At 40.3% G+C, this 17,386-nt stretch overlaps 1 protein-coding gene across 1 annotated transcript in view; it reads right to left on the bottom strand.

The window, feature by feature from the left end:
• Nucleotides 1-17,386, bottom strand: part of RARA (retinoic acid receptor alpha) — a 278,000-nt gene that overhangs the window by 236,271 nt on the left and 24,343 nt on the right. The gene's annotated exons all lie outside the window — the stretch shown is intronic.

The following is a 17,386-nucleotide window of genomic DNA, read 5'->3' as shown; positions in this document are numbered from 1 at the left end:
CCCCCCAAAAAAACCCCAACCCCTCTGTTTCGCCTGTTATTCCGTTCAGGTTGTCGCGGGCTAAGATAAACCTTAAATAATTGCTCGGAGCATCACTTTTATTCTATGTGTGCGCATCTTAAAAGGTGACGGTGTGCCGCGCCGCTCCTGAGAAAATAGCAAGGCGTTTCTGCACAGGAGGATGCCAGCCAGGGCCAAAAGTTGATGCTTGCAATAAGAAACGGAGTGGCAACTCTGGAATTCCCTTATTCGGTTCTCCATCACAGACTCCTTGTGTAGTTCTCAACAAGCCTTTGTCTCCTGCAACATGGGAGAGAACCACAGGCCTGGTTAGCATAAAGACAGTGATGGGGAGCATCATGAGAAGTGGGCTCCAATCCATAGCTGTTTAGAAATAAACCCTATTGTATGCAAATCAATTCACTGTTTTTGATAGCCTTCACCTAGCACAATTTTGTTTTTCAGGCAAAGACGACTTTTGGCTTTTTCTGGTGTACTGGGAGCCACACTATCCCCTACACTCACAAAAAGGCTAGGAAAAAATTATTTGATTTAATGTATAGGTAATTAAAATTATATACTGTTAATATGATCACTCTCCTGTTTTAAAAAATATCTTTTTTTCCTGTTGTGTACTTGATTTCTACCCTGTTTTTTGTACACGGAAGTGGGGGGTGCATAGTGCTTCACCTATCTACATTGCCCCACCAGAAAACTGCTGCAAGTTAACTTGCAGACTTTAAAACTCGTTTCTTGATAAGCTTGGTGGTCTTTGGAAGCTATACCAGGACTTTGTGGAAGTTGTCCTCTCTAGTCTAGACATTGCAACTAAGAAGTATCAACACCGATGAAAAGAAAAAATGATGGGCCATTCATATTTGCAAAGGAGGTAAAGGGATGAAAAGTAGCTATTTTGGTAGTTTGTTTTAACTCCCCCCACACATACCATCTGATGCAGGGTTGACCAAAAAGACAGAGGGAAGTTCTTATTTCACATTGTGAATTCAGTGTGGTTTTCCCAACCATTCATTGTTAAATGTAAACCTTTTATCTTTCCCTCCAGCATAGTTTTACGATTGGTAATTCAATAAATAAGTTTAAAATCTTTTATTACCCTACTGGTTCTCAAACAGTTTGACCTCATAACTTCTTTATGTTCTTATAAATAATTGAGAAGCCCAAAGAGCTTATATTAATGTGAGTTGTGTCCATCAAAGTTTACCGTATTACAAATAAAACTGAGCAAATTTAAAATGTCTATGTACATATTTAAAATGTTTATGCACAATGATCTTATAGGTTGTTTGAAAGGGTCTAGGATCGTGGGCCCAGGCCACCCTTTGAGAACTACTATGTTATATAATACATGGAAAAATATTCATAGAATCACTATGCCCAAGATTATGTCAGCCTTTGCCAATCTGGTGGTCTCCAGATGGGTTAAATTCCAAAATTCTTATAATTAAAGGCTCTATATCTAGAGAGCACCAATAGGGGAAATAGACTGATTAGGCTTGGGATATGGTTTTGATGTTTCATGATGAAGTATAATTCTATACAATCTCTATTTAGAAATAAATCTCAATAAATTTGATGGAATTTATTTCAGGCTAAATGTATAAAACACTGGGAGTATGTTAAATTCCTTTATTGCATCTTAGTTTAGATTGGACATGGAGAGGAATACATTTTTATAAATTAATACCGTGTTCCCCTGAAAATAAGACAGCGTCTTATATTAATTTTTGCTCTCAAAGATGTGCTACGTCTTATTTTCAGGGGATGTCTTATTTTTTTCCCAGTGAATTGTATCTTGTAGCAAAAACTTGTATTCTGCAGCAAAAACGCATCCAAACACGCAGCCGCATGTTGGATGCGTGTTGGATGTGTTTTGAATCTGATTGATGCAGTGTTTAGGGATGCAATTTATGGACAGCAGTGTTATATATGTTCTGTTTGGGAATGCTGTGAAACGAAATGTCTCCTATGTCTTACTTTTGAGGGATGCCTTATATTAGCCAATTCTACGAAACCTCTCCTATGTCTTACTTTCGGGGGTGACTTATTTTCGGGGAAACAGGGTAGATACATCAGAATGCTGCTTTAAAATGGGACAGTCTTTTGGAAAATTGTTTACTACCTAGAGTAGTGATGGTGAACCTATGGCACGGGTGTCACAGCTGGCACACAGAACCATGTCTGCTGGCACACAAGCTGTTACCCTAGCTCAGCTCCAATGCACATGTGTGTGCTGGGCAACTGATTTTTGGCTTGCACAGAGGCTCTGGGAGTGCGTTTATGGCTTCCAGAGAGCTTCCAGGGGGGTGGGGGAGGGCATTTTTATCCTCCCCTGATTCCAGAAAAGCCTTTGGAGCTGGGGAGGGCAAAACATGAGCCTATTGGGCCTACCGGAAGTTGGGATACAGGCCATTTCTATCCTACTGAGTGCCTCCAGTGGGTGGGGGAAGCTGTTTTCCCACTCCCAGGGCATTGAATTATGAGTATGGGCACTCACACATACGCAATAGAATGCACACATGTTCTTTTGGCACCTGAGGAAAAAAAGGTTCACTAGCACTGACCTAGAGGGTCAAAAAAAAAAAAATTACACTCCAGTAATTTACCATCATAACATAGAAGCCGACATAGCTAGAGGACATACATCTATCAATACAATTTTATAGATTTCTGATTTTAACTGATCTCAAAAAGCTAAACAAGTTTCACAGCCAGTTCTACAGTCACTGATGAACAATGGCTAGCCTCTTGGGTGATTGTTTGATGGGACAACATCCAGAGAAAAATTAAACTTTTTTTTTTTAATTAAGTGTGTTGAGAAGCCACTCAAACTTTACAGTCAGGTACATCACAGTATTTATTAAGCCTGACTATAGTCAAGATGCCAAACCACGCGGCTTCGTTTTCTAAAGAAAAGTTAAGTAAGAAAGTTTAATAAAGTCAGGTAATTTTCTTGATGCTAGTGTAGAAGTAGCTTGTGCTGCCCCCACACAGAATGTTTGGTTTTGCTTCCTATTTGTTGGTAGTGTCCATTCTAAAACCTGACCATGCCGGATTCCCGCTCTCCCTGCCAAGCATAAGCAAAATTGACTAGGTCCAGCCCTGATGAGACTTTATAAAACAGATCCCACTTCAAACCATGACGTCTGAAATGACCTGATTGCAAGTCTGAAATTCACTTATTATTTTGCCTGCTGCAATTCTTAAATTCCCGGAAATTTTATCCATGGTATCTGCCATGAAAAGGATGGTAAATCTTAATTTCCTCGGGCCAAGAATAGTTCAAATCTTTTTTTTTTTGGCATCATTCATTCATGTCCAACAAAAGAAATGAAATGGAATTGCTTTCTATCAGAAATAATACCTGCTATATCTCTGTATGAGTCACTATTTCAGACTCATTGTTTCCAATCTGGAAACCTGCTTCCCAAATTAGTAACTCAGGAAGAAATGGATTGCAGCAAGAACCCTGGAGCAATAAGTCCTGAGTTAAAAGAATTAAGTATATCTATCTTCCAGCAGTTTTGGTAAAGTTGTACTATGTGAGGCCTGGAAGTCATTTTTTGGGCCTTGGATCTTCAGACCCGGCACATTTAGTGCTGTGGGAAACAAGGAGGGGGGATTGCAAGGAATTTGGGAGATATGTAGTCAAAATAACATTCCTTCCTTTGAGAGTCAAGGTCACTTTACCCTGCAGCTGGAGGGGTGTAATTGGGAAGCATCTCCAGTTGGGACGGTGCATTAATTGAACGATGTGATGGACATGTGGGCAGAGACTTGAACTTGGACTTTCTTTTGGGTGGGGAAAACCCAGAAGCTTTCAAATTAAGGTTTTCCCAGATGTTCCAATTTGACATCTCTAATAAAATGGAACTTTGAGGAAAATCAAGCCTCTGAGTTTTCTGTCGTTGGGGATGTTACTTGGAACTCTGACATTAACCTGGATCTCCTTTAAAATTCCTAATCAGCTCCCCCAAACTCTGGGGTGCTGTTTCGTGTCCTGAGACCTAAACATCGACCCAAAATCGGGCAGCACAAAGACTCAGGAAAGATGAAGGAAGACAAGAAAGCCACAGAAGGAACCATGGGGGCTGGTTGGCTGATTTATGTCGAGACCATCTATTCCAGGGGCAGGAAAAGTTGGCTCTTCTATGACATGTGGACTTCAAATCACAAAATTCCTGCGCTAGCATTATAGGCTCAGGAATTCTGGGAGTTGAAGTCCACAAGTCATTGAACTTTGCCCATCCCAAGCCCTGAAGCCACAGAGAAGGAGCTACAGCTGAGTGCCTGACCCAAAGAGTCGGTGCCAGAATGATCAGTGCAACCGGACCTGACCCTGTGAGGTGAAGCTGCGGGAACTACGCCAACCCAGGAGATGATGGTTGGGTTGGTGCTGTTGGTGGCAACTCGAGTAGAGGGGCCTCCAGCAGCAGTAGCTCACTTGGAAGCTCCGGTCTGGAGAGTCAGGGCTCCTGATGATGAGGGCGTCACACCAAGGCTTACCCAATCAGCTGTGAGCAACGGAGGGGCCTCACATAGAAGTCCCTGATGACACGGATCGGGCACTGAGGATTCCCTGGATCAGCTGTGAAGCACGATGGCCCCGGAAGTGTGGCAGGCTTCCCAACTTGCCTGTGCAGTGCAACACATTTCTACAGTCACTGATGGACTGGGGTCATATGGGGTCAGGGTGGGACTGATTACTCACAGGGTGGGGCTGCATTCGACTACTGCAACGTTCTCTACATGGGGCTACCTTTGAAAAGTGTTCGGAAACTTCAGATCATGCAGAATGCGACCGTGAGAGCTATCATGGGCCTCCCTAGGTACACCCATGTTTCATCAACACTCCATGGCTTGCACTGGCTGCCAATCAGTTTCCGGTCACAATTCAAAGTGTTGGTAATGACCTATAAAACCCTACATGGCATCGGACCAGAATACCTACGGGACCATCTTCTGCCACACGAGTCCCAGTGGCCGATTAGGTCCCACAGAGTTGGCCTTCTCCATGTCCTGTCGACTAAACAATGCCATCTGTTGGGACCCAGGGGAAGAGCCTTCTTTGTGGCGGCCCCGGCCCTCTGGAATCAACTGCCCCTGGATATTCTAATTGCCCCCACCCTCCCCGTCTTCCACAATATGTTAAAGACCCACTTATGTCACCAGGCAAGGGGGGACTGATTCCCCCCCCTTTTGCTGATTATAGCACTTGGGAATGGTATGATTGTATAGTACTGATTGTTTTTTAATATTAAGGGATTTTAACTTCAGTTTTATTAATATTAGATTTGTACCACTGTTTATTGTATTTTATTATTGTTGTGAGCCGCCCCGAGTCCTTGGAGCGGGACAGCATACAAATCTAATAAATAATAATAATAATAATTATTATTATTATTATTATTATTAATTATTATTAATGATGGCGTTGAGGGCTTTATCAGGTGGTGGGGAGTACAGAGCAGTTGCTCCAGCAATTTTTCTCTTTTCACTAACTGCAGGTGTCAGTTTTGGCCTAGTACAGAATAAAGAAGATTCAAGCCTTCACCTGTGTTTGATATCCTTCATTCAGGGGTGGACTGCCATTACCGCTGCTACCAGTGCGCTGGGCAGGCAGCTTCAGTTTTATTGGGGGCACATGTGTGCCTCCCAGCGTGCTTTTCCTTCTGCACATGGGCAGGAAGCAAAAGTGCATTGAAATTTCGTGAGGGGATGAATGTGCGCAAGAGATTTTGCCTGGGCAGAAGCAAAAAATCGCCAAAAACTCACACAGGCACACCTCATGAGATTTTGCTTATGCGCATGCACACAAAGCAAAAATATGCTGGGGCATGCGAGAACTGAAGCAACCCACTATTTTGCTCTCATTTCAGGTTCGGGGGGGGGGGGGCAGGCTTTCAGGCCTGGAAGCCATTTTTTGGGCCTTGGATTTTCAGGCCTACCACATTTAGTGCTGTGGGAAACTGGGAATGGGGATTGCAAGCAGCTGGGAAGATATGTAGTCAAAATAACATTCCTTTCAGAGTCAAGGTCACTCTGCCCCACCCCTGGAGGGGTGTGACTGAGAAACGTCTGCAGTTGGGACAGTGTTTTGATTGGACAATGTGATGGACATGTGGGTGCTGGGGCACGGATTTGGACTTTCTTTTGAGTGGGGAAAATCCTGGAAGCTTTCAGATTCTGGCTTTACCAGATGTTCCAATATGACATCTGGACATCCAATGGAACTTGGAGGAAACTCAAGCCCCTGAATTTTATTTCATTGGGGGTGTTACTTGAAACTCTGACATATACATCATCTGAAATTCAACAATTAATAAGATTCTACAGGTCAGTCTTTCCTAACCTACCAAAATTCAGATCTGAATAGAAGGTTCCCCACAATTTGAACGGAAAGTATTATTTCTATCCTGCCCAGCCCTGTAGAAAAACCCATTTTTCATTGTATATAAATAAGGGAAATAATTGTAATCAAAATACTTGCAATTGGAGATTGATTTAAGGTAGACCTAGTGCTCCTTGCCTGAAATAGACAGGAACTATATGGGGTGTAATATCTTGTTCCAAACAACTCTCCATCTGGCCTCCCAAACACACACATACACACATGTACACAGAGGCAATGGCTGCATTTAACCCTTGGCAAACTTGTTCTTCATTTGTATTTATTGCCAAAAAGGGACCAGGAACAGATCTGAGACTGAGGAGAAGTAAAAGGAGGAACTTCTCCCCTCTAGTTAGTCCAATTTTGATATCTCTCCTGATGCTCGGCAAAAGTTTCTAGGCATCAAGACATGTAATTTAATGAGGATCAGCAAAGTTTTTACAAGATTGCATAATCTTGTGGGGAAGGAATGTTCATCAATCAATCAATCAATCAATCAATCAATCAATCAATCAATAAAGTGTTCCATCAGGGAAATTAAATAGATATGCCTGTATATGAATTAAGGCAGTGATTTTCAACCTTTTTTGAGCCGCGGCACATTTTTTACATTTACAAAATCCTGGGGCACACCACCAACCAAAATGACACAAAATGACACCCTAAGACACTCTCCTCTTTTTCCATCCCTGTCTCCTCCTCGCCCTTGTGTGTGTGTGTGTGTGTGTGTGTATACACACTCTTGAACCATTTTCAAAAACAGATGAGGGCTGGGGGTTTTCTCTCTTATTCTTTGGGTGCTTTTTATCATATGCTTTAAATCAAGAGTCACTTCTCTCTCTTTTGTGTCATTTTCTGCCTCAATCATTTTCTCATTTCTTTTTTCCTCCCCTTTTTGCTCATCTCTCTCTCTCCCTTTCTCTCCTTTTCTCTCTCTTGCTTTCTTTCTCTCTTGCCTTCTTTCTCTCTCTTGCTTTCTCTCTTTTCTTTCTCTCTTGCTTTTTCTCTCTCTCACTCACACTCTTTCTCTCTCTCTTGCTTTCTTTCCCTCTTGCTTTCTTTCTCACTTACTCTCACTCTCTCAGCAAAAAGTTGCGAGACCGGAACCTGAGCTTCCTTCTTCGCGGCACACCTGACCATGTCTCGCGGCACACTAGTGTGCCACGGCACACTGGTTGAAAAACACTGAATTAAGGGGACTGAATGATAAGATCTTTATTTTCCTTACTTTTTATCTAATGCTGGATAAAACTTTAGCTCTAGAGAATGGGTCTCCAACCTTGGCAACTTTATGACTTGGGGACTTCAACTCCAAGAACTCCTCAGCCAACACATGCTGGCTGAGGAATTCTGGGAGTTGAAGTCCCCAAGTCATAAAGTTGCCAAGGTTGGAGAACCCTGCTCCAGAGTAATAGGTTTCAAATAATATAGTGAGAATCAATGTGGAATCAAATGTATTTTAGCCAGAAGAGCACAAGACTCACACAAAATTGGTGTTGAGCTAATCAAGAGGAAGCAATAATTTATTTTTTATTATACACAGGCAGAATCATTTATTCATGAGATGGGTAGCCACATAATTTTGGTGAGTAATTCAGTAAATAACAAATTTCCTGTTTGGCTATAAAAGAAGATGCTTCCAATCTGATTGCTTAACTTTAGCATTTGACATTTAATGACAGGGTCAGATGTGGTTAATGATTTGAAGAAGAAACCATCAGGAATTCCCAGAATTATAAAACAAATTTGAAATTTTTACAAAAGTATTTTAGAAGAAGGCAATTGTAAACAATTTCTGCCCTGTTGTCAAAAGATTACCTGAGCATGGAGCATGAAACATAGAAGATTGATGGCAGAAAAAGACCTCATGGTCCATCTAGTCTGCCCTTATCCTACTTCCTGTATTTTATCTTAGGATGGATCTATGTTTATCCCAGGCATGTTTAAATTCAGTTACTGTGGATTTATGAGCCACGTCTGCTGGAAGTTTGTTCCAAGGATCTACTACTCTTTCAGTAAAATAATATTTTCTTACCTTGCTTCCAATCTTTCCCCCAACTAACCTCAGACTGTGCCCCCTTGTTCTTGTGTTCACTTTTCTATTAAAAACACTTCCCTCCTGAACCTTATTTAATCCTTTATCATATTTAAATGTTTCGATCATGTCCTTCCTTTCTCTTCTATACAGATTGAGTTATTTAAGTCTTTCCTGGTAAGTTTTATCCTTAAGACCTTCCACCATTTTTATAGCCTGTCTTTGGACCCGTTCAATTTTATCAGTATCTTTTTATAGGTGAGGTCTCCAGAACTAAACACAGTATTCCAAATGTGGTCTCACCAGCGCTCTATCCAGTGGGATCACAATCTCCCTCTTCCTGCTTGTCATACCTAATGGAAAGATTAGATATAAAGATTTTTTCCTTTTACCTAATGGGAAAAAAAACAAAATTTCTTTTATAACATTTGCCTTTCCTGTTGTTTTTGTCACAGAGCAATTTCGAGCATATCATATGTTTCAAGCATACAATTTCTTCCTCTTCTTTGGGATCATCCAACTCAAAACCACATCCTTATTTTCTCTCCTACTTTGGTTCCATGGAGAAATGAGCAAGATCAATACAATGATCATCCATGGTGTTTGTAGTAAACAGTATTTGCTTCTCTTGTTTAGCTAACTCAGAATCCAATTGCTTTGCTGGCTGAGGAACTCTGGAGTTGAAGTTCACAAGTCTTAAAGTTGTCAAGGTTGGAGACCCTTTCTATAATCAATGTTCTGAGTACTGGATACTAACATGCTTGAACAATACACAATCAGAACTTTGAGTTTTTATTTCTAACTTTCCTAGAATGTAGCCTGCAACTTCTTCAAAATTTAACCCTCTTTTTAAAATGCTATATCTTTAACCTTTTGACTTTCCTGGTACCATTTAACAATAATTATCTAAACAACAAGATGGCTAGAAAATATTTTGCAGGTCAGTTTTCTTAAATCAGAAGTCCTAAACTGACATATCCCAACTGATTTCAGAGAAGGATTTGTTTAATGTTCGCTGAAGGAAAAACACACCCGAATGAGAGTTATGATTGTTGTTGTTAGTTGTGAAGTCGCGTCCAACCCATTGCAACCCTATGGACAACAGGCCTTCCTGTCCTCTACCATCCTCTGGAGTCCATTTAATCTCACCCTGACTGCTTCAGTGACTCCATCCAATCACATCATTCTCTGTTGTCCCCTTCTTCTTTTGCCCTCAATCTTTTCAAGCATTAGGCTCTTCTCCATGAGTCCTTCATTAGGCGGCCAAAGTATTTGAGTTTCATCTTCAGGATCTGGCCTTCTAAAGAGCAGCCAGGGTTGATCTCTACGACTGACCGGTTGGATCACCTTGCAGTCCAAGGGATCTGCAGGAGTCTTCTCCAGCATCAGAATTCAAAGGTCTCAATTCTTTAATGATCAGCCTTTCTTGGGGTTTTTTTTTTTGTTTCTTTATTCAATTTATATGCTGCCCTTCTCCAAGGACTCTTATGGCCCAATATTCACTGCCATATATTTGGGGAAACCATATATAATAAAAATATTTATATAACATTTTATGTAATAAAATATTTATTTATACAAATAAATCATATTTACATAGAGTTATGGTGCCTCTATGCAAATGTATTGCGGCAAAACAGTGAAACCCACAATTGGTATTCCACAATAGAAAAATACTAACTGCTTCAACAACCATCTCTATTACAATGCTCTTTACCCTGTCATTTCTTCTCCGCAGCAATATATTAATAATATTAATTTATCTAATAAAGAAACATAAATAGGCAATTTCCATCTGACTTCTTTAAAAGCCCCTCAAATCATCATTTCAACTCTCCCTGAAATCCTTCTAAGGCTGACAGGCTACATAGACAATTCCTGAAAAGCCCATTCCTCACGTATGTATTGTCTGCCAAACAATAATGAATTAAGCCCAATACAGTACATGTTTCTCATGCCCACTGCTGAATTGCCTGACTTTAATTTGAACTCTTTCAACTGGTTTAATTATTTTCCTGGACGTTGACCAAAATCTCAGCCCACCAGACTGCCCAATTTTTCAGAGAGAGAGGGAGGGAGGGGGGAGGGGGGAGGGAGGGAGGGAGGGAGAGGGAATATTATTTCCCCTGCAAATTAAAAAATCCTGCTTGCCCTTCACCCTATCCCATCCCGGCAAGCTGGCTGTCAATCTTGATGGAGCCCAGCCTTCAAGACTGGTCCCAGCCAAGCTGGGAGAGAGCAGCAGATTTATCTTTTCTACAAAGCAGAAAGCCTTTGGGACTCTTTGAAGCTAGCAAAGGGGCCTAGGCAGAGGGCAGCTGGCTGAAGAGCAGCTCTCTGGAATGGATACTCCCCCACCAACAGCTTATTCCGCCCCATCCAGATTGCAAAGAATCTTGCTTTTAAAAAGCCCATGCTATGCATATTCAACTAATTGTCCCAAAACTTTGAACTGAAAACAATAAAAATTGAGTAATAATAATTTTAAAAGTTGGATTCTTTTCTTTCCACCCCAAACAGGCTAGCATAGAAGAACGGCTTGTCTTCTTCATGCCCCCCAAGAGAGGGGAAAAAAACATCTGGGGCTTAAGAGAAAGGCACCCTGGTTTCCTGGCTCATGGCCAGCTTCCTCACTGAAAGCAGAAATATAAGTCATGCCACCCTTACCCTTAACTATGCACCCTTGTTTCAAGAAGACCAAACTGCTGCTTTTATCCCTGAGAATTCCTAAATACCATTAGCAGGAATTACCATAATTATCTCTTGATAGACTTATTTGATTTCTTACTCCCAATCAACATGGTCAAGGGGTGCATAAAAATACATCCAAGTATTTGTTTATTTATGGCACTTTTGCAAATAAAAGTGACAGAAATTAATATTCATCTGCTAGCATCTAAAAGAAGAATCAAATACCTTCCAATTAAGTAAAACTTCCATGCCTGTTCACCTAAAATGTTTCTCAGTCAACATGCTTATGAGGTCTTGTGAATCTTAGTCAGGATACATCTGGCAACCATAATGGGTACATCTTCCTACCATTCTTATATGCAACTTATAAAACAGTGAACGGGTGGCACTAAATCTTACCAGGATGGAAACATGACTACATATAACTTTTACTTGACTATTGGTTTGGCCAATTGGGTAAGGGGGCACTATCTGTGCTACTGCTTACAAGCCCAATATTAGCTATTCCTAATTACGCATACAGTATTCAGCAATCTATTTTCTAAATACAGTACTGTTTTATTTGGCTATAAAAAGAAGAGCTGCTGTATTGTTCTAGAATTCAGATTTCTATGTACTTCGGCAACATCCAAAGTTTGGGTTTGTCTTAACATAAGATCTTGAAACACCCAATTTTATCTACGATGACAAAGGAGGAATCTTTTACATTAGCCAGAAATTCCTGTAAATCTTTATCATTTTTACTTATTCATATATTAACATGGTTTTAAGATTAATGTGTCTTAATCCCTAAACTGATGCAGGTAGTAGTTTTTTAAATGCCAAATTGATACATAATAGTTCTTTTATAGATTTGTCTTACTGTTTTGATACAATAATATATTGCCTTTTTCTCTTCTTTAATTATGAAAAGTATTTTTAAAATAATATAAATAAGTTTTAAAAAAATCCTATTGAATTCAAAATCAAATTCTTGTGTAAAGTTGCTAAACTTTTCAGAACCCTTTTTCGCCTGGCTGAAAAAGTATGTTGAATGAAATCCTAAGCCTTCTACATTTGTTCCACTGGTTCATAGAAAATTAAGGCCGCAAAGTTAACTCAGATCGGGGAAGTGAAGAAAGCAATTCCAAATAAACATAGCAAGTAAGCAGAAATACCTTCTGTTCTTTCTGCAATAAAACCTTCTTCTTAAACCCATCAATCCATTGATCCATCCTTCCTTCCATCCATCCATGCATCCACCCACCCAACCACCCATCCATCCATCCATCCAAAGTGTCAGAAGCCAAAGGTGATCCAAGATTTGACACCTGCACATAGAAACATAGAAGACTGATGGCAGAAAAAGACCTCATGATCCATCTAGTCTGCCCTTATACTATTTTCTGTATTTTATCTTAGGATGGATATATGTTTATCCCAGGCATGTTTAAATTCAGTTACTGTGGATTTACCAACCATGTCTGCTGGAAGTTTGTTGAGTTCATTAAGTCTTTCCTGATACGTTTTATGCTGAAGACCTTCCACCATTCTTCTAGTCCGTCTTTGGACCCGTTCAATTTTGTCAATATTTTTTTGTAGGTGAGGTCTCCAGAACTGAACACAGTATTCCAAATGTGGTCTCACCAGCACTCTATATAGCGGGATCATAATCTCCCTCTTCCTGCTTGTTATACTTCTAGCTATGCAGCCAAGCATCCTACTTGCTTTCCCTACCGCCTGACTGCACTGTTCACCCATTTTGAGACTGTCAGAAATCACTACCCCTGTCCTTTTTCAAACTTATCATACATAATTCTGGGCAAATGTATCTCTATTATCTCAAAATTGTCAAAAACAAAAGTAAGGAGAAAAATATATTGTAAAAGACATCCTTCAAAATATGCTAAGTATAATGCATTGTGTGTTACAATTCAATGCCTGGACAGGAACTTAATTTCATCTCACTATACCACTTTTATGGAATTCATTTGAACTATACAATTGCTGGACTTAGTGATTTCTCTGCTATAATAATGTTTATGCAAAGAGAAGTAACACTATCTTCCTTTCTTTCTTCAAAAGTGGAAGATACAGCAGTTCTAGGATGTAAATCCTCCCACCGTGCTTTTGATGTAGACGCCTTTCTCACTATTTTCAACAATTAGATTTGGCTTATTTGTTCTCTTCTCTGGGACTGATACCTGGAAACTGGGAAACACTCCAGATTCACTCATCTCTGAGATAGCAGCAATTCCCCAAATAGGTTGCTTTTCCAATACAATAAGAGTGAGGAACAGCAATTATGTCTTCTTGGGCTTGTTGAAAGGACCTGATCTTTTAGAAGGAGATATTTCAGGGACACTTCAACCCCAAACATTATTATTTCTCTTATTTTTCCCCATTAGGCAGCAGAGGAGCCTTGTCTATGGATGTCCATCAGCAACTGGCAGTCCATCTGGAGCCCAAATACAATTCATCCAGCTGGAAGAGATTTGCAAGAACAAGGAGTGAACATATACATGTGGGTGTTCATGTGTATGCGAGAGAAGTTCAAAACGTACTTCACATTCACCCCCTAGATATCCTTAGCACAGCTGGGAGAAACATGCAGAAAAATGTAAGCTCCCTCCTTTGTTGCATTCTGCTCCATTCTGTTTGATTTTTGGGGACTGCCAGGACAACTCCCTGAATCTTTCTGTGCAAGGCTTTTCAGGAGTGGTATGCCCCTTTCCTAGGGTTGAGAGAATGAGACAAGCTCAAGGTCATCCATCTGGTTTTGTGCCCAAGCTGAGATTAGAATTCCCAGTCTTCCAGTTTCCAATCCGATGCCTTAATCACTACACGAAACTGATCCTGAGTATAGAAGATATGCATATAAAGGATCAAAGAGTCATGCATCATCAGTGCAATATGGGGAGAGAACTGTTTCACTTTTTGGATCTCTAACTGCAGCCCAATCTTTAGCTACCTCTTGTATCCAAGCATTGCTCTTTTATAATAAGAAAACAAACCAATCTATCGTTTCATGGTCTTATACTACTAATGCGCTCTTCCCAATAAGTGTCCAGAAATCAAGGGGAGAACATTGAGTCTGGGAATTTGGGGTCCCTGCTCCCCAGCATTGCTCCTCCAGCAACAGAGAAGCCCAGCCGTGTGGAAAAGGCTTTGCTTGTCAGAAGAAATCTGGGCCATGCTGGTGACATCGACACATGCAGTTTACATAAGGAAAGGGCAGGAGAGGACAGGTTGGGAAAGATAGGACAGGCAGAGGTGGGGAAAAAGAGGACACACTCTGGAAATTGGGGCTGTGTGAGGAGAAGCCGAACTACCTCCATAGAGTGCAAATAGAATAGAATAGAATAGAATAACAGAGTTGGAAGGGATCTTGGAGGTCTTCTAGTCCAACCCCCTGCTTAGGCAGGAAACCCTACACCGTTTCAGACAAATGGCTATCCAACATTTTCTTTAAAAGTTCCAGTATTGGAGCACTTACAACTTCTGGAGGCAAGCTGTTCCACTGGTTAATAGTTCTGACTGTCAGAAAATTTCTCCTTCATTCTACGTTGCTTCTTTCCTCGTTTAGTTTCCACCCATTGCTTCTTGTTCTACCCTCAAGTGCTTTGGAGAATAGCCTGACTCCCTCTTCTTTGTGGCAGTCTCTGAGATATTGGAACACTGCTATCATGTCTCCCTTGGTCCTTCCTTTCATTAAAGTAAACATACCCGGTTCCTGCAACTGTTCTTCATATGTTTTAGCTTCCAGTTCCCCTAATCATCTTTGTTGCTCCTCTCTGCACTCTAAAAATCCATTTCACACTGTGGCAACCAAAACTGAATGCAGTATTCGAATGTGGCCTTATAAAGTGGTTTTAACACTTCACATGATGTTGATTCTATCCCTCTGTTAATTGCAGCCTAGAACTGTGTTGGCTTTTTTGGCAGATGCTGAACACTGCTGGCTCGTATTTAAATGGTTGCCCACTAGGACTCCTAGATCCCTCTCAAAGTTACTACTGTTGAGCAAGCTACCACATATACTGTACCTGTGTTGGAGCACTCATTTTGTTTTTCTTGCATAAATGTAGAACCTTATTTTTTTCACCATTGAATTTCATTTTGTTAGATTGCGCCAAATGTTCAAGTCTGTCAAGATCCTTCTGTATTTTGAGCCTATCTTCTGGTGTGTTGGCTATTCCTGCCAGTTTGGTGTCATCTGCAAATTTGGTGAGTTCCTCATCTATCCCCTCATCCAAGTCATAGATGAAGATGTTGAAGAGTACTGGGCTTAAAACAGAGTCTTGGCACACTCCACTGCATACTTCCCTCCTTTTAGATGCAGCTCCATCGAGCACTTTTCAAAATTTCCCAAGCTTCCTGAGTTGTTTTCCCCTTGAGGATTCTTGTCCATGGAATCCTTCCCAAGCTGTCTCTAAGTTTATTGAAACTTAGCTCTCTTAAAGTCCAGGAGTTTTGTTTGACTTTTTCTATTATTTTTGTTTGTGTAATGTTGAATTCCCATATTGTATGATCACTTGACCCAGGGCTCTTGTAGCTTCAATACTTTCTATCATTTCATCTCTATTAGTGAGAATTAAATCCAACATGGCTGATCTCCTTGTTCCCTTCCCTATCTTTTGGGTAACAAAGTTGTCTGCTAGGTTTGTTAGGAACTGTTGTATCTTCCACTTGATGCAGAGTTTGCCTCCCAGTTGAAGTCAAGTTAGTTAAAATCCCCCATTATTATTGTGATGTGCTTCCTACATACCTTCCTTCATACCTAGCTGACTAGCAAAAAGTTCATCAAATTCCTCTGTTTGGTTGGGTGGCCTATTGTACAGATCTATGGCAATGTCATTCTCACCCTGCCTTTAATATTGACCCAAATACATTCCACATAATTGTCATTATTGTTGTGCTCTATTTCTGTAGAGATGTAGTTATTTCTTATATAAAGTGCAACTCCACGTCTTCTTTTATTTGTTCTATTTCTTTTAAATAATTTAAATCCATCTAGCTATATATTCAATTTGTCTGCTAAATCCCACCAAGTTTCTGTGATGGCAACAATATCATATCTGCCCTAATTTACTTGAATTTGTAATTCACCCTGTTCATTCCTCATACTCTGTGCATTGGTGTATAGACATTTGAGTCCATTTTGATTGACCCTGTGTTTACTGTTTACATAACCTGTGTTGTGCCTGACTGCCCCTAATTTCTTGCCACCTGTTTGATTAGTGTACATGGTATGGCACTCACTATTAAATGCTTGCTTTTGCTTGACAGCAGGGCTGATAATCTTACCCACATACACATCTATGTTGCATGCACTGATAACCCTATTTATTTTAGATTGCTAGGGACAGAAATTTTCTGTATCAATTAATTCTCTGCCCCCATTGTTCAATTTAAATGTTTATCCAGGAAATCTGTAAATTTAATAGGACAAGGAGAAGCCTGAACTGAATACAACACAATATAGCCAGAGTCATTAGCTTGATGATGGTGCCATGGTGACTGCCAAACTGGGTCCCAATAATTTATGACCTACAGAAAGATTACAGAGAAACAAAATGGAGTAATTCTTTGCAGATTGATGGAAAAAGGCCTCCAGCCTGATCTGGATAACAATTAGTGGGATATATTGCAGCAATACAATTATGAAGAGGAAGAAAAAACTTAACAATGAGATCATTTTGTAATGTACATTCTTGCATTTTTTACAGTATTAATTGATTGATTGATTAGCAATATCCAAATCTTGTGAGATTTTCTAGTGCCAATCAGAAACATAAATATTATTTTGAAGGTTGGTGTCCTCCAGATGTGCTAGGACAGGCAGCTGCCAGAATACCCAGCTATCATGGGCATGCATTGTCAAGCAGAGATTTCGAAAGGATATTAGGTTGAGGAAAATCACCTGGCCTAGGCTTTCCTTTAACATAGCTTGTAAGGTTAATTAAATTTAAGTTTTATGAAAGGATTCATCTATAACCAAGGGAAAATTAAGCGAAGGAGGAAAAGTGGAAGTGTATACCTCTCCCCTCAACATCCACATAATACTGACTGCTTTGAAGACTGTCATACAATGAATACCAGTAGCCCAAAGGATTTGTAAGATCAATGGACATAAAATATAAATACTCAGTCATGGCCACTAGGTTTTATCACAGTACAGAAATTCTTCTGGCTGGGCTCAGAAGCCAAGGAAGGTTAAATCTTTTTTTCTACTGGATTGGAATATCACCTGGGAGATCAAACTAGATTGG

The sequence above is a fragment of the Erythrolamprus reginae genome, chromosome Z (genome assembly GCF_031021105.1).
Source record: "Erythrolamprus reginae isolate rEryReg1 chromosome Z, rEryReg1.hap1, whole genome shotgun sequence".
In the NCBI taxonomy this organism is placed as follows: domain Eukaryota; kingdom Metazoa; phylum Chordata; class Lepidosauria; order Squamata; family Dipsadidae; genus Erythrolamprus; species Erythrolamprus reginae.
Note: the sequence above shows the minus strand (reverse complement) of the source record. Positions and strands in the feature narration are given on the sequence as shown.